General features: G+C 39.8%; 2 long non-coding RNA genes across 2 annotated transcripts; both read left to right on the forward strand.

Annotated features, from left to right (window-relative positions):
• The first annotated feature begins 568 nt into the window (after nucleotides 1–568).
• On the forward strand, nucleotides 569–5,632 carry LOC308188593. The gene is made up of 3 exons (XR_013945623.1): nucleotides 569–607; nucleotides 887–954; nucleotides 2,234–5,632. It is a non-coding gene; the product is annotated as an uncharacterized lncRNA (long non-coding RNA).
• Nucleotides 5,633–14,108: 8,476 nt separating this feature from the next.
• Nucleotides 14,109–20,368, forward strand: LOC308182694. Its single transcript, XR_013942017.1, has 4 exons — nucleotides 14,109–15,234; nucleotides 15,963–16,118; nucleotides 17,078–17,155; nucleotides 20,024–20,368. It is a non-coding gene; the product is annotated as an uncharacterized lncRNA (long non-coding RNA).
• The last annotated feature ends 966 nt before the right edge of the window (nucleotides 20,369–21,334 follow it).

A 21,334-nucleotide genomic window follows, 5' to 3' on the forward strand; every position in this document is an offset into this window, starting at 1 on the left:
AGCTGCTACATCCACCAGTTCCTCATGCTAGCTAAGCCTCAGGCTAGGGCCTAGTCAACAGGCTACACCCCTTCTGAGACACATTTTAATTCATGAAAAGGATATCTCAGGAGCGCTCAAGAATCACCTTGAAGATTAATTTTCCTGCTATTACCCACTTTTGGGGAGCAAAGACTATTCTAGAGGTAGCCTTCTATGTACAGTACCACTGTATGTTCTCAGCTCACACAGGTTGAATAAGTTGAATAATAATAAGGTGATCTTCTTTTGACCTAAAATTTAGATACCCAGTAATAAATCATCTAAGTAGACTAAATCCAGGTGACTCTACTTCATAGGCAAGGAAGAAAAATGAACAAATCTTGATCTGATTTAGTCCCTTTCCATCCTCAAAGCCTTAAAAAGGCATTGACTAGCCTTCTGAAGAAAATTTAGACATGTACCCTTTATATGTGTGGTCTCAGGTGCAATGGATTCAACCCCACGTGTATTCAATTTAGGGCAAATTAATCATCTTAATCAGTTTAAACATTAATTAGAGGTCATTTCCTCTTCACTACTTTTTCAGGTTAAATAATTCATCATCTAGATTTGATTGCTGTTTCAGGTTTGAAACACCATCCCAAAATCTTTTCTAAATTCTTATCTTTGCATTAATAATTGGGTATAAATCTTAAGCACTCATGCTGTTTGCACAGTGGAACTCTCTTAATTAATTCTTTGTTTAAAGAAAAGAATTGCATTTCAAGCTTAAAATGAGACCAGTGTAATGAATCTATCAGTAAAATTAACAACACGGTAACCATGGTTGATAGAAAATGCTTCACGTAGACTGTAGTTAATATAGAAGTTGGCTGCAAATAATCTAATCTGGTCTCTTGGCCAGATCTGCCTCTAGGGAAAACTTCTACTTTGTGAAGTGACTTCTTTCCAAGCAATCTGTGACCCTCCAAGGTAAGCAGGTTGTAATCAAAGAAACTAGAGTTTATAGACATTAGGGGAAAAATGAAAAGTCAGCCAAATAATTACATGTGTGAGCAATTTTGATTTCCCTCTACATAATCAAAATTACATATTCATACTCTAGGAACTTGGCTGGTTAAACCCTTATTGCAATTTCTGTCTTGACATTTAGAAAATGACTCTTGACTAAGATTTTAGCAGCATTTGGATGGTTTTACCTGGACAAACTCTTGCCATAGATATATTACATACCACTACCTAGCAGGATAGATCTGTCCAGATTTAAACACATGGTTAACTGTTAATTTTTAAATGATAGAAAACAGAGACAAAAAGGGACACCAAGGGGTTACCTGAGTTATCCTTCTGCATCATAATCTTATAGCAATGGTGGAAATTATGATGACATACAATGCATCTCTCCCAAACACAATATTGAATGTTTCTGCTTTTACCAGAAAATAAAGCTATATTTTCAATGAGTTTTACTGGAGTAAGTACAGGATTCTTCAGATGAAACCCTCAGGCCTGTTTTACACAGTAAATAAAAATTAATTATCTTAATGATTTGAGGTTTTAGGTGAAAGAACAGATTTTTCATAACTCTATTAGCTGCATAACTAATATTTTCTGACTGGTATCTGACACAATCCTACTTCCTACTAGGGTGTCACTTTCTTCCCCAGCCTAGCATCCTGGAAGAGATCCCAAATGAATTCCCAAGTCAGACAGTCTTCCTAGGAAAGTATTTGCAAACTCTGTCTAAAACATAATTAATATTTTAAATATTATTGTGATGCAGTTTTCACTTTCTAGCAAAGGCCTCTGTTTCCTTTGGCACTACAAGATCTCTCAGACAATAAACATGGGGTGGCAGAGGTGTCTAATTTTTTTTTTACTGTACTGTCTGTGTAGCTATCATTAGGATAATCAGGCAAACAAACATTTATCTCAGGGGAACAATATATTAATGCAAATCAACGTATCTGGAGGGCAAATCTGTACTTCTCCTTACAAAACATGACAGACATTCTTATTCAGGACTTGTGGATGAATATTTCCTCTAAACATATGTGTGCATCTATTGCTTATTTTTCAGCTTATTGTAGAAGTTTCTATTTGAAAAGACAACAAATAAAAAAATAAAAATAAAAAAATCACATCACAAATAACAGATCTTTTGATTTAATCATGTGACTTGTATAAATTAACCAACTCATGAGCATTCACAGCATCATATTTAATCAGTGATTATTTTGTTCTCTTACAGCTGGGAATCTGGAGCAACGACAAGCAAGATTTAGAGGAGAGACAGGAACAGATCCACGAGATCCTAGCCTTTCACTGTGTTGTTTACTTGATCTGAACATTGAGCAGTTCTAAAATGCACAGAAACATACGATTTGTGCAGGGTGAGGTTCTGATGATGCCATCTCCGTCTGGTACCCTATTCTTTTCTCAGTGTCCTCTGCTACAAATACTAGGTGAGACCATCTGATCAATCAATGCTATTCTGGTTGAGCGAGCTAGAGATGTAGCAATAACTGAAAACTCTCTTCATGTCAAGTCAAACTGAATCACCTGTGCCTGGAGTGTCAGGAAAAACACTTCAGAAACACCTTGCAACTAAGTTTTACAGATATGTTTTTCACTGCTAAAACATAACAACGAATATGTTGTGTTTTGTTTACTTTTAAAATAAGTATTTTGGGGATTTTCTTCAGAATGATGTGTTTTAATGTTTGGTGGGCTTTTTTGTTTGGTTGGCTGTTTTTGGTCATCAATGTGTAAGACTTGAAGTGTGTATAATAACAGTTACCAGCTTCTAGGATTTAAACTCAAAATAAATGAAACAAGTGGGGAGAATTAGTTTTAAAAGTCAACAACAAAAAGGGGAATAACTGGGCCCCTCAGCAGGGTAAAGATAAGTTAATCTTGAGAAAGATTCTAATGCAAAGTCATGAAGCTGCCTGACATCACAAGATAAGATTTTAGTTGCACTTTGCCCTTTTGGGGGGCAAGATTTAGAACTGACAAAAACACGTGATGGAAACCAGTTACAAAAGAGACATGAGTGAACAATAAGATCACTTTTAGCTGGCAGTGAAACCACCAATTAGGACTTGTTCTTTCACTGCTCTTCTTTCACTGTTCGTCACTTCTGTGTTCCTCCTTTCTTTGAACTGTGGTTGCAGGTCATGTGAAGACAGCAATGAGACAATGAGATTCCTATTATCAGATAACCGTCACAGCCTCAGGCTTGAAAGAATGGAAACTCTTCCACCTATATATTTTCACAAAATGTTGGTAGGCTAATTTTGTACCAGAAGGCTTTGAGTGGGGAAGAAAAAAAAAAAAAGCCATCAAAACACGCATTTGGGCTGATTCACACCAGTATGACTATGTGCACTATATTCTGCTGCCTGGTCCAGCAGAAACAGCATCAATAATCATGAAATCAGACCTTCAAGGGTGACCTGTGCTAGTCACAGTTTGACAACACAATTGGAGGTACCACCTCTGCATTGCCCACACAGGACACACACTTTTAAAGAGCCTTTGGTCCATTGCAGTTATTTCCTTATCTTGAATACCTATTAGTATTCTTAGGAGTTAGAAAAAGGTGTCCTAGAAATCTCCCTTGAATAGATTTGATGGGTAGGCCATCCTGCATTCATTAGCACCGTTTGTGGAGTTCAATGAGAAGAAAAAGGACCTTGAGGGAGATATTTGCAAATGTTGCACCTAGATAAATGTTCCAGTCCCATAGGGTAGTGAACCCTGAATCAGTCCCACCCATCTTTAGGCACCTGTGAGCACGTTTGGGCTGCTAAATCAGAATTCCCCCAAACAAGCTGAAGCACTGGACATAAATGGTTTCTGCAGCTGGTTACCTCTGTCCCTGTGCTTGCTCTTGATCATTCCAACTAGCTGCCCTCAAGACCTTCTAAAGAGAAGGCCATGCCCAAACAAAGTGAAAATAAGTTAGCAATAAAAAATTGATTTAGTAGTAGAGATAGTTTAATTTATGTACTCAAGTTAGGCACATGGTCACCCATGGGTTCCTCTGAGTCAACAACCTCCAAATGCTAGGATCCAGGTTGTTGTCTGTTGGTTTCTTCTCCACTGACAAAGGGTAGGAATACATACTAGCTTACTAGCTTATGTACCTCATTTAACACATAAGCTTGAAGCTGCGTACAATCTGGTATTTACCGTGTGGTTAGTAATACACTAGCAAAAAAATAAAAATAAAAAAAATAATGTACAGATATCTCCCCATTTTGTTAATGGTTATTCCTCATCAAAATTACAGGCAGCAAATTCCTTAGAGTGGACATGCAACCAGCTGCCAGCAGTATGTCAAGTTCTGTATCTGATGATAAAGTTAAGAAAGCAGTTCTTAAATATCAGTGTATGAGCAGAATCAGTGCAAGAGACATGAGCAAATGTCTGGGAAAGCATGCAAGATACATACTTTTTGCCTGAAGGCAGTACACTGCAATATCAACACTCTTCAAGAGGAAGTGGCTGCTGCCTGCTCATCTCAGAACAGTGAATCAAGAGTTAATCACCCTCCTGCAGTCACAAGGCACTATGCTGCGGTTTGACTGCCCCAGCTCAGAGATTTTTTTCTGTATCCTGGCTGCTAGTTAGCTAACTGTCTTTGCTTATTCTAAAGTCATTTGAACTTGAGGAGCAATATTCCATGTAATTAGATTTACTGACTGTAAATGCAGGGTTTGTAGGACACATGCATCACTTTTTTTTTCTTTTCTTTTTTGAACAAAACCAGTAAATCTATCTGAAAAAGAAACACTAACTTACTTATTACATTTGCTCTATGGTTGCAATTACCTTGTTTCTTTGTCCAGTTTGCTACTAAACACAGATTTTGTAAAGCTACTTTAATAAAGCTCTGATCTTTACTTCCTGTTTAAAGCTTACTACTTGTTCCTTTCTTCAGTCTCTGCTATTACAACACAATGATCATCAGCATGTATGAAGGCAGTTGTCAGGTTCCAAGTAATATTTTATGTGCAGTTAGTCTCATGTATATTCATGAAACATTGGTGAATGACTAGTTTTCATTATCTTTTATGTTAGCACAGTCAGAGAACAGTTGAACACAGTCAGAAAACAGTTAAATGCTGCTTGAAAAACAAATAGGTAACTCGGGAAAATCTATGAACAGTGTTGAATGGAGCTGACTACCGGAGGTGCCATGAATATAAGCAGCTTGGCTCTTTGGGTGCTCAGACTAAATGCTAGGATTTGTCTCTGGGATTTGTGGGTAATGGGCTGGATTGCAGCTGGATGAATATGATTTTGGTATCTTAATATGCATTTGGGGGGAACCTTTTGGCTTTCAAGAAGTATGAAGACATCACATTCCTCTATCTATTTTTTCCTATTAAGGAACACCTACAAGAGCCTCTCTACAATCACACGATCTATACTCTCATCATTGCCCTGATGAAACAAAACGATAAAGAACTGCCCAGCTCCACAAATGGCAAACTCAGGTGCTTATGTGCAAATTGTCTACAGTCATGTGTGAATTCTGTGGCCTATCCACCAGCTCAGACTTCTTTCTTCCACTGATCCCTTCCCCCATCTGTCCAAATTAGGTGACTTCACTACAAGCTAATCCTTCCACAGGCTTCCATGTTTTGAGTAAGGATACAATATGACTCTAAACATGCAATATCCTTTATTTAGCTATATGTAAGTCCATAGAAATCGTACAGTAGAGGTCATGGCAGGGACTCTGTAGTGTACAGATCTCCCAGGACTCTTCTACTGAGCTGTGGGTGCTGCTGTGTCCAGCTGACAGGAGAATCAGAGCCCTTATAGAAAATGCATTTCATGTTCAAGGATGCTTGTCACCTGTGCCACTCAATGTTACCAGTGTGTCACTGGAGGAGGAGCATGCAGACTAAGACCCTACATATGGAGTTGCCATGGAAGCTGTGCTCTGCTAAACTCATCTGCCTGCCAGGTTTGTGTAGCTCTCACTTGTGAATGAGAATTGCATGAACACTTCAAAGGAGGAAGAAATCCCATGAGATTTTATCTCCAATTCATTTTCGAAAACCCTAATGATTCTTGCTTCATTAAGGCCCATTTTATCTGAAAACTAGATCATTTTGTCATGAATGTCTTGGCTGGCAGCTCATTCTTTAGAAAAGCATATGTTCATTTTCCTTTCTGGAAATAAAACCACTGAAATATATTTAAACTGTCAGCTGCACTGTGGCATCAGCAACTAGTGTACATTTTTAGCACCCCAGAAGTCTGCAAGACCCATGAGTGGTGATCTCTTCCATCTCCATGAGACAAAGATCCAGCACCAAGCAGGACACTGAGACCTTCTCAACAAAGTCCATGAACTGCATGGCACAACCACACAGCCCTCTGACACTTCCCAAAAACAAGATGGGGTAAACCAGCAGGGCAGCAACAGGATACTTCACACCTAATCCTTTGCACCAGGTACCCAAAACTCATGTTGTCTTTTGTTTCTGCTTTTGAGCAATAGGGATGCAAAATCTCTGTAGATCACTATTTCATAGTCTTTCTGCGCTGGTGAAAGGAAAAAGCATCAGAGCATCCAGACCAAAAGATTTTTGCCTAACAAGTACTGTATATTTTTTTTTCCCTGTAAAATAAAACAACACTCAAACAAAACAAGCATCTTCTGTTAACCTTCATGCCAGGGAAGGGGAATCACTAGAAAGAGAAATAACAATCCAGGGAAGAGGTTAATTACTTGCTTTCATGTATCACTAGAAAGAGTTCAGATGGTTTACTATAAATAGCTTAGATTCTTCTTCCTTGCATACTGCATCTCTATGTTCCTGTTTGATCAAACATCCTGCCAAAATTCAGTCTGATTATAAAACCTTCTGGAAAGATTGCATGAAATAAATTCAGAAATTCTCAGAATTAATATTGTTACAGAATTATTTTTTTTCTGAGCACTAAAAGAAAAGAAAAAAAGAAAAAAAAAAAAGGCTTTGAGAGTCTTCATAGTGAGAACTTTTTCCCTGTGGTAATGAGTGATTCCAAGCCCCTGTGCTTCCACCCACACATGCCACAAATGTTAACTTAATGTTACCCTACCAGACTTTGTCCAGCCAAGCTGCTAGGTAAGGAGAGCTGCTTCTTTGCAAGCTGAGAACACAAAGCGAGTGGGTGTTGCAGCATGAGTTGTTGCTTAGTCCCTTTCAGCAGCAGCTCTCTCCACAGTCAGAAGATGGTGTTTTAAACCCCATGTGCTCTGCTTTGCCTGAGTCTTTTGAACAGTGCTTGGCACCACACTGGCACCACACTTTTTTTTTAGTTTTAGTGTTGCATGTGCCAGGCTTTTCTCGTGAAACAGAGAGCAACAGGACATCTGAGGTCAGGCAGAGGAACATCATTTCAGCCAGAGCCCACAAGCCACGGGGAATCCTCCATGAATAGAATAGAATAGAATAGAATAGAATAGAATAGAATAGAATAGAATAGAATAGAATAGAATAGAATAGAATAGAATAGAATAGAATAGAATAGAATAGAATAGAATAGAATAGAATAGAATAGAATAGAATAGAATAAAGTTCAGTTGGAAGGGACTGTCAAAGATCATAAACATCAATGTGTTTCTCAATGTCATCTCTGAAATTTATTTAGAAAACTCAGGAATTCAGGCATCAAGTATCACTCAGTATCAGTTAAGCCTTTTTGTTATTGGAACAACATTTTTTTTAGGGAGAGAAAAATGCATAACGTTGTTATTGACTACTTTAGGACAAAACACACCTCTTATAGGCACTCCTTTCTTGAGAAAGAGAGCTATGTTAAACATCAAATCTATGAAAACATGCTTGGATTCACATTTGTCTGGAAGCTTTAAACTAGTTCCAAAGTGATGAGCTCTCCCAGATACTCATGGCAAACCTTCTCCCTTGGGTAACTCACCTGTAAACCCCCAGCCTCAGCTAGTGTGCCAGGCTGTGGTCTAGCAAGGCTGTACTGCATGTGCTGGACACATGTAGAGTACATGCTCTGTCCTGCCAGCTCAGCTGAGATACCACCATGGTAACCCCAGTGAGATGTCAGAACCCAAACCTTTATCTTTTTCCTTTTTTCTCCTACCTGTTATTTGTCTCAAATATCTTTTTAGGTGAGGAGTTATCTGGGCACAATGGTTGACCTGTAGAATGCAGATTCTGTCAAGATAGTAACAGTCAGTCATCAAACATCTTTGAGGTTTATGTTTAAGAAAAAAAAAATGTTGTCTTTTTCTTGTTTCACCCTTATGGAGTTTCCTGTTTTTCTTCATTTGGTGCCTCATGAAATCTCTCAGACCTTGACTCTTCCCTGCAGAGATGTAATGAGCTCTGTACACAGGCAAGTTAGGCAGGATATACAACCCAACCACCACCTCAAAATCACAGCTGTAAGAGAATAGCCAGCAAAATTATGATGACCAGTAAAGGAGTTAATTTATAATATATTTCTGTTTCTTCTAATTTTGCTTTTTCATACCCACTTGAAAACAAAACTCACAACACAACCATTGGCTGGGAAATAAGAGAAGTGAAAACATTAAATTTATTGTTCTCCTGGATAACCCACATTAAATGTATTGCAAAACTAGTTATGAGGAAGCCCTTAGTTTGCAATATACTTGTTTGCCTAGGCAGGCTCTTGCTCAATCAGTATATGTCTGACTGGCTATCAAATTTCTTCTTCTCTTGTGATCTTCCTAAAATGAAGGCAAGCACTGGGGTAACCATTTTTTTCATAGATTTTAGCTTTTAATGCTAATAATTAACAAATCCTCCCTAGTAGGTAACGAGCAATCATGGTAAAAGCCATCCTGACTGCTTAAATACAATATTTCACACAGACATCCCATATTTTTGGGTATCTCAGTTTAGCACCAATTTGCAACGAGATCTGCTATCCTTGCACACCCTGCAACAGCTCTTTGCTACAGGGACCTATCTGCCCGGAAAAGACGATGTAAGTGGGAGAGGCTGCAAAGTCAGGAAGTAGAGAAACAAGTAGAGAAACACAAGAACAAGCGTGAAGAGCAATGAATGGGCACTTCACACTTGGAAAGTGCAGAGTAAACTCTTCTGTCTCCTTTTGAAGGTTACCAAAGAAATGATGTGATCACTTGACACTTGCTTGACATTTCTTTGGACAGGAGTGTCGTGAATTTTTATGAAATGGAGTACACAGAAGTATTCAAGCCTTTCTGCTGTAGATAAGCCTTTGGAGAGAGCAGGGCAGGGACTGCACTTTGCCTCTCCCGTGCCTGGGGGAGGACAGCCTTGGGGCAGAAACATCGCCCCAGAGCTGGGGGAGAGCCGGGTGCTGCTTGCAAAACAGCTGCAGATTCTCTGTGGCCACTGCTGCTGATCTCAGTACAAACCTCTCCCAGCCAGGGTTTCTTTCTTCCTCTTAAAGCTGTGTCACACGGAGGTTTGACCTTTCCTTTCTCAAACACACAAAGCTGATAGCACTTGCTGTCACACGGAGAGCGGTGGCAACGCGGACATAACATCCCCTCCACCCAGGCACGCCACAAAGCAAAGCAGCACACACAAGATAATCCTGCCAGGCTGACACTATACTCCAGAAAGCAGAGGCTTTTGCGCTGACCACACAAGTCTGCTCACTTCTGACAACCACAGACTGTTATTTCAGCTGATCCTTGAGAGCTGGGCTTCAGGAGTGTGCTACACTCAACAGTGCCCCGAAAAGAGGAGCAGTGCCAGCAGTCAGGTATAGGTCAGGGCTGTGTTGTGTCCTCACAGCCATTCCCAGCATCACAGAGAGCTCTCTCCAGCCCACAGGATGCCATCAGGGCATACACTTGCAGAGCTCAGTGGAAGGAAGGCTGATTGCTCTCCCAGGTTCTCAGGCCATTTCGGGACTCTTTAAAGCTCACAAGACCTATCCAACTGATAAACCAAGGGGACATGGCCCCAAGCTGGGCCAGGGGAGGTCTAGAGTGGGTGTTAGGAGAACTTTATTTACTGAAAGAGTTGTGGGGCATTGGAACTGGCTGCCCAGGAAGTCTTCAAGAAACATGTGGATGTACAACTTAGTAGCATGTTTTAGTGGTGGACTTTAATAGTAGCTTAAAGGTTGAACAAGATGATCTTAGAGGTCTTTTCCAACCTGAATGATTCTATGACCTCTCACAGTCTCTTTTTGCACCTAACCTGCCCCAGCCCATAGGGTAAAGAGGTGACTGCAATTCTTTATCAAGCAAGCATCATATGTCCCATGTGTTTGCTTGCAGCTACATCTTATGTTTTCATTGCCTCCTTACAGCGCTGAAGGTCTTTCCCTCGTGTCATCACAAAAACACAGTCGAGCTCTTCTCAGTGGTGCATGGTACACAGGTGAGAGACAACAGAAGATATTCAGTCTGGATATTGTTCTGGTTTCAGCTGGGATAGAGTTAATTTTCATAATAGTGGCTGATATGAAATGCAGAGAGCAGTAGTGCAATGCCAGCTCTGTGCTTAGGCAAGTCCTCGTGTCCTGTGCATGTCCCGAGAGCTCTGGCACACTGAGTACCTTTGTGGGTGAGGCACTGTCTGGCTGGTGTCTCCTTCAGTAGGTGTTGGTACTGCCTGAATAGGTGCTAAGGAGTGTTTTACAGGTCAGAGGAGACAAAGGATTTTCTCTCCCAATCCAAGGAATTTTATTCCAAATTATTCCAAACAATATCAAAATCTGTTAGTGCCCTTTCCATAGCCATTGAGCAGTTTTTGTCAGCAATATCGTGGACTGTCTGAGGAGAATGACAATCATGCCTCACTACTTCAATGACTAGGAAAACGGATGGGGATCCTGATGTACAGGACAGGCCCGGTGAAGAAACAGAAATTATGTCCACAGAATTTAAGAAAGGCTTGGTTTCATACATACTCACAGCAAAAATCCCCATCCTTTGTAAAATAGTGTCAGTGTTCAGAAAAGGTCATTTTTCACCACTGTACTCATGTGTAACAATATCTGTTTTGTTCTTGGAATTACCTTACTGAAGTCATCATCATCTTGGTTGTCTATGAATCAAGCGATATTTAATCCAAGCCTGGAAGATGTTTTCTCCAGCATCTTCCCCAGGTTTCTGGGAAGGTAATTACTTCAGGATTGCATGAATGCATTCTGCATTTTCCAACTTCTCATCCAAAGTGACCACTGTGAGGCATTGAGAGATGGATCTGTACTGTCTCTGAAACAGATGTGCAGGGCACTGCTCCTGGTTGTAGCTTCGTGCATCAGTTTACACTGATATAAAATGGAGGTTAGACACAAAGAAAACGTGCTGGGATGTTGTTCAGTGCTTCAGGCCTCATTCCTCTCCTCCTATTTCAGCACTGCTGTCTTAGAAGCTGTCCAATGTAGGTGAAAGTAACATCGCTGCATGTCTCCAGAGGACACTGCTGGGTTTCCACTATGTGATGCCATGCAAGTCTTTCTGCGTTGAAAGTGGATCAACACAGGAACACAATCACTATGAAAATAATTAGGCTTGCAAGGCTAAAATCTGTAGAAAATGAGGATTTTCAGTATTACAGAAGCCTCTTTTTCCTGCTTTGACATATGCAGACTTGCATGAAGATAACCATAAAAATTGTATTTACAACTTCCAGATTTTTTTTTTGATTTAAAATAATGCATTGTTTATATTGCAACAGTACCTAGAAGCTGTAGGACCCCACTAGGGTAGCTTCTGTACAAAAACAAAATAAAGAATGAGACCCAGCTCCCTTGTTCTGTGTCCCCCTATTATTATCCAGGCACCAGACAAGACGATAACTAGAGACAATAGATGGAGAGGGCAAACAAAGACATAGCGAAGAACTTAGCATAGCAAAGACATAGCAAAGACATAGCGAAGAACACTCAGAGAGGTGTGAGGCAATCTTAAGGTTAATGCAAGCGAGCCCTGCAGCTATGTAATAGGTCTGGTATTGTTTTCAATAAAGTAAAAATTGCTTGCAAGAGGGAACAAGCAGAGGAGAATCAAAGGGGAAATGAGAAGGGAAAAACTGAGAATAGCAAGATAAAAATAAATAAATAAATAAATAAAAGAGAGGAAAGAAATAACACAGAATACAGAACACAGAAACAAAATAACTTGAACAGAAGAGGAAGAAAAAGTGGAGGTAGATGGAGACAGAAGTTTTTAATTTTGAAGGCCCAGATGTTGCTTTGACATGTGACTCCAACTACTGGCAGAAAATTACTTAAAAAGAAAAAGAAAAAAGAAAACAACTACCATTTTTGCCTCTGTTTCTAAAAAAGCAAATGCTAAGCAAAAGGAAGAAAAGGTCTAGTTCAGTGTGGGCAGTGCATCTGTTTTGTAGTGATTAAGATTAAGCGGCAGTGCAGATACGTGAGGGCAGATCTCACCTATCTCCTTTCAACAAAACATGAATGTCCACCTCCATGAGAGTCACACAACTGACATGAGTTGGAAAAGAAGCTCAAATTTGGAGCCCCCTGAGCCTCCCCTGATTCATCATTCTCCCCCCCCCCCCAATAAAAAATGTCGATTTTTAAAGACAGTCTTCTTGTGCTTTTTTTTGCTGTATTTTGTATTTATGACAACTTCAATCAGAGCAGAACACCTTTACCTCCTGTTAGTTATCTCACTCTACACAAAGTAGTTGTTCCAATTCATAGTATCATGAGACAACTCATTCTTGTAATTCTGCATTTAAAGAAATAAAAGCATCCCTATAAATGTGGATGATGTACAAAATCATGTGTATTTGGTATTTGGGTTCTGCTGTTTAAAAGATGGTTGTGATGCAATCACAGAGAATTAGCATTGTTTAAGGCATCCCAAATTAAATGTAGATTTCTTTAAGCATCTTGGATATAATGGTTTTGTTAACTGTATTTTACAAAATTATATTTGTAAATGATGGAAAAATTTCATTTATTTATTTATTTATTTATTGAGAAATGAATGAATATGCACTGAATGGCTTACTGCAAGTTTCTCAAATTTATTCATAGCTAAACGCCTCATGTTTAAAGATGAGATAGACTCAAGACAGCTAACTGTGGCTTTATAGATTAAAAACAGGAACAGCAGCTTCTGATACTCAATTCATTCTATTACAGCCAACACTAACTCAGTTAAGATTTTCTCTGAAGAGAAACTTTGGTCTCTTTAAAGAAAGATCAGAGTACTGCATAAAAGAAATGAACAGCTCAGTGCTGTTATTTCTTTAGTTTAGCATCACTGAGAAAACAGGTAATTTTAAACATGCTGGAGTACGTTAGTTTCCTTAGGTTCCCACTGTTGAAAACAGTGGCAACAGAAAGAGGGAGGATTTTTCAAAAGGCAATTCAAAACAGCAGCCTAAATTAGGCTCCTTAAAGTACTCTTAATATGTTTCATATACATGCCTACTTATTCTTAAAGGACTGGAGATACGCCCATGGCCACAGAGCTCAGTCTGGGCCATGGCAATCACAGCAATTTATAATCCTTTACTGTGCTCCACCTTAGAGTCACTCCGTTTCCCCCCCTTCTTTGCAATAACCCAGCTGCTTCCAGGTTAGGAGCCTTCTTCAAATGTCCGAAGTGACTTTTGACCTGGCCAGTATGTGCCCATCTGCTCTGCCAGCAACCATTTGGCTTCTGATCACCCACATCTTCATCTCTGGTGTCCTCTCTCCCAGTGCATTAATACCAGTAGCAGCATGTCCTGTATTTCACAAGTGCCTAGATGCTAGGAGTGATTGGCAGAGCTGATAAAAAAATCTTCTTTATCTCCTTCAAACTGAGGCAACCAAAGTGCATTTGCAAAACCAGCAATTGGGATTGAAGTCTGATTGCATCTGTGCCTCAAATGAGCTGATAAATGGCCTCAGATAAAAAGCTTTTTCATTTCATATCTAAAACAAGGTGAAAGAGAAAGAGTCCGAAACAGATTCCACTTCTTCATGGCTCTGATGTCAAAGGACTGAAAACCAATTAAAGACTGAAATTGGTGATAAACAGGAAGGCAATTAAAGAGATCTTTGGGAGAATACATTACTTTTTTTTTCCTACAAACCTTCAGGTTTGATGGAAAAATGGAACATCTAGGGCTGGCAGCACTTCAGGAAAAGTGCTACAAACTGACAAGCTCTTGACACTTAAAATGCATCAGCTGTAAAATGCACAAGGCAGCTTGTAGTAACAAGGGAAGGAATAAAAGAAAAATAAAAGATAAAAAGAATACAGTGTTGGTTTTCAAAACTCAGGGTAGAAAAGCAATAATGTATATTTGGCATATGCACATGGCTCTTTGGTACTCACGGTGTGTAACCAATGTTTGGCTTTGAGGCCACACCACACACTTCTGTATGCATATTCACCCTGTGCAGCCTTGCTTTAAAACTAGGCAGGACTTCAGATGAGTTGCAAATAGCAATAATAGAAAGGATATCTGCTAAGCGCTTGCCATGGTGAATGTCTTTTTGTTCTTCATTCTTCATCAGGCAGCAGCGTGCCCAATATAGGACTGGATTTTAATTATTTATTTACTTTTATTTTGTGGTTTGCAGGCAGCTCTGCTTAGCAACAAACAGAGAAGCACTGGCATTTGAGTGGGAGCTTACCTTCTTCATTTTTATTTCGGCAGTTGATAAAGCATAGGAGCAATTTACGGGTGCCCTCATCTCCTACTAGGCAGCGATGGCTTGCTGTGCTTTGGAAATACCTTTCCACCTGCCCAGGAAACATGCTCCAAGGACTGTAGCCACCCTAGCTATATTGAATACGTCTTTGTCACCCATTTTTGAGGGAGCTCAGCCAGACAAGGCAAGCACCAGTAACATCCTCCTGGATGATCAGAGCTCCCAGAAGTCACATGCACGGAGGACCTGTGTGCCACGACCAAACTTTGCATTATCCAGTGAGGCAGTGTTCAAGTGCATGGCACAAAAAACAATTGGGGTTTTGCCTTCCAGTGTTGGAGCATATACCCCTTCTCAGGAGAGAACCAAATAGATGATCTTTTTGTCTGGTGCAAATCAGTGCTTTTAGCATATTGCTGACTTGTGCCTCAGAATAAGAAACTATGCCAGAAGCCTGGGAGAAGTGGGTTAGGTCACAAATTAATTAGGCCTGTAACAGAGTGCAGCTGAGCACTGCAACAAATCCACTGCTGTGAGTGTAGAGATGAGGTGCTGCTGTTCCTCTCCTCCAGCTCCTGCTTTCTGTTAGATCCAGCAGATGTCTGGCTACAGGTTAGTATGTCATGCAGAGAGGTGATGTTATGGATAAAATACTCCTTTCTGGGAGGATGGGTTATTATTTTTTTTTTTTGCCTGGTCACCTAGCTTACCTGCAGCTGCTCGGTCTCTGATGCCTGGAATGTCCCAAAAGTACCAGCTGGGCCTGGAGGGAGGGGAAGGAAGAGACAGAGCAGGGCTGTTCTTTGTGTTGGCAGCATGCAATTACATCAGCTAAAGCTTAATGTCAAACTGCAAACAAACCCTGGGAACATGAAATGTGTTATCATTTTAATTGTTTACTGATTTGAAAGCTGATTGGAAAACTTAAATATTGTGGATCTCCTTGGAGGTTTATTATTGCTTTATCTCAACATGAGATGATATTGCCATCAGGACTTCTACTTTCCGTGGCCATCCAATTTCCCACTTGACTCATGCACTGTAACATCTACAGGTACAATGCAGGACACACAAGACCCTCTAGATAATTTAACTTATTTTCTTTTTCCAGTTCTTAATAGTGAGAATAAGTGTTTACCCACAGGGATGTGTAGATAATTCATTATTTCAGGTTTGTAAAATCCTTTGAAGATTAAGGTGTAACAAGCATTCAGACAGAGAGGCTGTTTATATATAACATGTGATGGTTCTAAAAAACGGAATTGCTTTTCTGTGAAGGCAGATCTTAGAAGTTTGCTGTAATTTTATGAGCTTCTTCATGTTTTTTCTTTGATTTGCAGGGCTGGAAGGCTTTCCAGGAGGTCACCATCCACTCAGTACCAGCCTACGTCTTCCAGTGTTTGCTTGATGTGCTCTGGGGAGATGTTTCTGGACTGTCAGCAACTCAGCCATGTCTCCTGGGGTTGGCTGCCCCAAAGTGTACCCATTCACTCCAGGTAACACCTCCTTGATGTTTCAATATGCTGCGATATTCTAAAGATTTAAATACCTGAAAGAAAGAGAACTCTAAACACGGGGTTCTCTATATTAAAACTTGCTGAGCTTGCAGCAGTTTTGAAGATAATGCAGTTTTCATGTTGCTTGTAATTACAGTAATATTTCCTGTTATTCGGCCCTAATTGGAAAATTAGTTGGATAATTTTATAGTGTTTTAGTGAATATGGAAGGAGCATTGTTATTTTAATAGTCATTAAAATAACCAAAGCAATAGTATCTGGGAAGCTTCCACCCAAATTTCCTAATTTTCTAAGCAGTAGAGCAACCTCAACATCTCTTAAATCAAGACATGTTTTTCCAGGAACAAGGGATATATATTTATACACGCATATGCATGCACACACACACAAGCTGTGTAGTCAAGTATTCTGTGTGTCATCTTTCAGAAAAAGTTGGCAGAAAAAATAAGTCATCAGAGGACAAAAGCCAGACAAACGTACCAAGAGGTGATATTTATATTTGACTTATGGGATCAGATTCCACTATGATTTTTGTCCTTGCAGTGTGCTGTCAGGAAAAAACAGCCTTCAGTGACATCCTTCTACAATTTGGGTGCTTCAGCAGCAATCTTGGTGAACAGAGTTCACATAAACATTAAACCATTGAGTCAGATTCTGCTAAGTTCCTATGTGAGCATTATTATTTATATGATTGTTATTACTTAGACTTGGGATAGTGGTGGTACTTTAAAAGTTATCTTTCTGACCACATCTTTTTGAGCCAATAAAGAAAATAATAAAATAGATTTGAGAACATATACTGTCTGTTTCTAAAAAGAATCATTTAAAAAGAGTTCTTCTGCACTGCTTTATTATTATTATTAATCACTGCATCAGAATAAGTCATGAAATAAAAAAGGCAAACTTTCTGAAAAACTGTTTTTTTTTTTCCCTGTCAGCTACAAGTTTCAGTAATGAATTTAGACCTCCCAGGCACACAGCTGTCCATCAAGCTGGAAGATGGATTTAGCTTCAAGGTGAGTATAATTTAGGTAACAATGTAATGTATATAATTTAAGGAACTAGCACAACAAAGTGGAAAAGGCAGTTGTTTACTAACTTTGTCAGTGCATATGGGACCTGGTGACTCCCCTCTCCATGTTCATTACATACGCACTCAAGAACCCATCTTACTAATTCTGTTTGTGAAATTAATTTCCGTAATTGCTAGCAACTGTTTGAGTTGTTCCACAGAGCAAGTGTCTTCACTTAAAACAAAGCAAATGAAAACAAAACAGGTTTATAGGTGCAACGAATAAATGCATTAGCTACCTCCTCCTAAAAACCTCCAGAAGCAAGGCTGTGTAGTTTTACTGTGAAGTAAACAGCATCTGAAAGAAAGTTGTGGAGAGCTGGGAGCTGGCCCCTTCTCGCAGATAATTATTGATAGGATGAGAGGGAAGGGCCTCAAGTTGCACCAGTGGTTGTTCAGGTTGGGAACTAGGAGAAATTTTTTTCTCAGAACAAGTAGTCAGGCATTGGAACAGGTTGCCCAGGAAGCTGGTGGAGTCACCACTCTGGGGATATTTAAGGAAAGGTTGGACCTGGTGCTTAAGGACACGATTTAGTGGGTTACATTGGTGATAGGGTGATGGTTGGACCAGATGATCTTAGAGGTCTTATCCAGCCCTAATGATTCTATGATTCTAGTTTTACTGTGAAGTCCAATCATGCATAAAAGAATATATTGTTAAGCTGGTTTAAGTACCCTGCAGTAAAAAAAGGAAAAAAAAAAAATCAGATTTTATATAGTGAGATAATGATCATGTATGAATTAATGCTCTGAAAAATGAGCCTCGGAGTACAGCTTTTCACTTTTTATCAGCATGTAATTAGGACATTGCTCTTGCAGAGAACCATCTGCAGAACAGCAACAACAGTCTCAGTAAGGAGTTAATACCAAAGACTGCATAGGATCATAAAAATACTTTTATTCTTCCATCTTTCCAAAACAGGCAAACGAATTAATTAAGAATTCTCATGTTATGTTTAGCTTCTGTATTTTTAACAATTAGTTCCGTTATACTGTGTTAACAGCTTCAGCAGCAGTGGGGGTGATGATACACCAACTAAATTGCAGCAGGGTTGGCAAGGAGATATCATTTTTTAATTAGACAGATACAGTTGAAATAAGTGGATAGGCTTTTGTGCACAGGGATCCTTTTTCATTTCAGTTTTCTCTAACATTAGCTTTTTGTGAAGCACTCCACGCATGTAATCTTTATGTTCTCTCCTTTAAAGTTGTGGATGGCTCATTACCACTCAGGTCATGGTTAGCTCCCAGCCTGGGGAACTGACCTGACTGAATAACAACCACACCTGGGGTTTTTGTTTCCAAGATTATTTTCAGCCAAATCATTTCCTCACATCACTTCAACAAATAGTCACACAACTCTTTGACTTGTACAGTCAGTGACAGGTCAAAGCAGCCAGGATTGGGGCAAGCTAGAAATAAATGCTTAATTTAGCATTGTGGCCCAAATTCTGACTATAAGCATTCAATATCTGGTGAGCTAATCTTCACATATGTTGTCATTGAAGGAAAATCTCTTTGCTTTTCCCCATGCCATTGCTGCTGGCTGTGGGGTTCCCCTGGGCTAGTTCTTGTGAGTGCTGGATCTTTTGTGGAGCTGATTCAACTCCCTAACCCAGAAGAAAGCCTTTTTTTTTTTTTTTTTTTTTTTTTCCCCTTGCAGGATTTTGATTGTATACTTAGTTTTGAGCTGCACAACGGTGATTTCAGTTACCCTACAAAACAGATTGGTGCATTCTGCAGCTGTCAGCAGGTTACTAGCCCAGCCCCTCTCTTTGGAGGCAATAAACCATTCCATTGGCTTGGTCTCTTCTGTGTGACTTTGCCCTCAGTCTCAGGAGTTTTGTAACACTGTTAGGACACAGAATTGAGAGGCCTTATAACAGATTTGATATAATTTCTCTTTCAAGAGAGCGCGTCATGACCAAACACAGAAAAAGTCCTGTGTGTCTGACACATGCAGGGGTACTAATTCAAGGCTGTATTTCACTGCCAAAACCAGGGCTGTCAGTGCTTGTGAGGAGAGTGTTTTTTTTGTCTGTTTTTTATTTTTGCTTGTTGGTGGTAGTGGTTTTTCCCACAGAAATAATTAAATCTGCATTACTATTGGAGACAAAGCACAGGGAGTCTTTCCTTTGCTCAAAAAGGCAAAAATAAACTACACCTGAAGAACAGAATCAGGGTGAACTGCACAGGCCAGGCTGAATTTAAATCACTTCTGCCCAGTTTCAGTGATGATTTTACATCCACATTATATAAAATAAGCTTTATGTGCAATAATCTATTGCGACTCCAAAGCAATTAAAGTGAAATCAGTATGTTTTTGTACAATGGCAACCTGCAGAGGCTATAAAATGAAACTGAAAATTGAAGTTCAAAGTACAGTAATGGGACAGGATCATCCAACCAGCATTGTGATGTGAAGATACCATAATCATTTTCTGCTCCTGCATAGATAATGTGAAGTACTGTAACAGATGTTTCCTAAAGTTACTGGGAAGTTTTGGCTTTCTTTTGGAAATTACGGAGCTTTATATATATATATATATATATATATATATATATATATATATATCTTTGGTGAAGAAAAGAGACTGTGTAGCCACCTCTCCTTAGTCAGGCTTCATCAGGAATGGCAAGGCACATGCAGTGATATGGTAATTCCAGCAGAATGTAGCTGCCTTTGAAAAAAACAAATTTTTTAAAAAAAAAAGCTCAGACCTCTCTCTCTTTTTAATACCCATAATAACATTATTGACCAATGCAGTCTCGGTGAAGTGAAACAGCATTTGTTTTCTTGTCTGTAACACAGGAAATCCTGCTTTTCCTACCAAATCAATGTTTCAAGATCCTCAGAAGACTGTCCCCCCCAAAATGACATGAACTTTTGTCTCTTTATCACCCTGAGTATGAACGTATGTTAGCTGGTTGTTCTAAGAGTCAGCAATAAAACGTTAAATGAATCCTTCCATAAAAGGTTGAGAAGGTGGCATAAAAGCAAAGGGATGGACATAAAATAACGTATTGCTTGAAACTGTTAAAATTTATTGACTTATTTCTAATCTCCTGATTTAAACTATTATGAAAATAAATAGATAAATAAAATCAGGATGTTTCTAGTTTAGCTCAGAAGTAAGTTTTGTCCCTGCCCATTGTAGAGGGGTTGCAACTGTGTGATTTTAAGGTCCCTTCCAACCCAAACCATTCTATGATTCTGATTTAAAACTAAACTGTTGAGATCAGTAATAAGAGTATCTATCATGGAGATTTATACCAGTTTAGCAAAATTATTTTAAATTTACATCCGTAGTTAAGCTAGTGCTTCATTTTCATAGCAAACACAGTACTATAGGCATTTATTGTTCCCCTGAGAGAGGCTATTTTTTATATAACTTTGTTTTTAATTAGGGTGTATTTACTCATCAGAGAGTCCTTTAGCCTTCTTGGTTGTATGTATAACTTTGGGGATGTGAAAGTATGTACATCCTGAATCTGGAGAGGCAGCAAAACAAGCGCCACTTCAAGTGCATACTCAAACATGCACTGGGCTGCACTGAGAGGCTCAGTTTGGTGGAAACATCTCTGCCCTTTGACAACACCCATGCTATGCAAACAGTCTGGTCACTGGACCTGCAAGAATTTGCATGTTACTAAGTCTTACACCTTCTGGGGGATTTTTCTGCATTTTTGCAGGCTACGGGCTGGGGTTGACTGCCGCAGGTTTCTGGGGTCCCACATCCCATGCAGGACTGGTGCTGTGTGGTTTTCTGGCTACAGTGTGCAGCTGGTGCGGAAACCCTGAGTCACCTTGTACAGCTAAAACCTGTGGCAGACCAGTGGCCTTGTCCTCCACAGCTGCAAGACTCCTGCCTGAAATAACACCAGGGACCAAGCCTGCCGGCCTGTCCCTCTCTGCCAGGACTTCTCTGAGTGCGGAGGCCTTGGCTTGGATTTTGGGGCAGGGGCTCCAGAGATGACATTGCCCTTTACAGGGGAGGATGCCCTTCAGGGGAAAGATACTGTCTGGGGAGGTGAATGGGCTTTGGGGAGGACAAGGCACTTTGGAGAGAAGGAGGCACTTTGGGGATGAGGATGCTCTTTGGGTAGGGGGACTCCATTTAGG

This window comes from Anser brachyrhynchus (assembly GCF_964034855.1).
Source record: "Anser brachyrhynchus genome assembly, chromosome: 1".
Lineage (NCBI taxonomy): Eukaryota > Metazoa > Chordata > Aves > Anseriformes > Anatidae > Anser > Anser brachyrhynchus.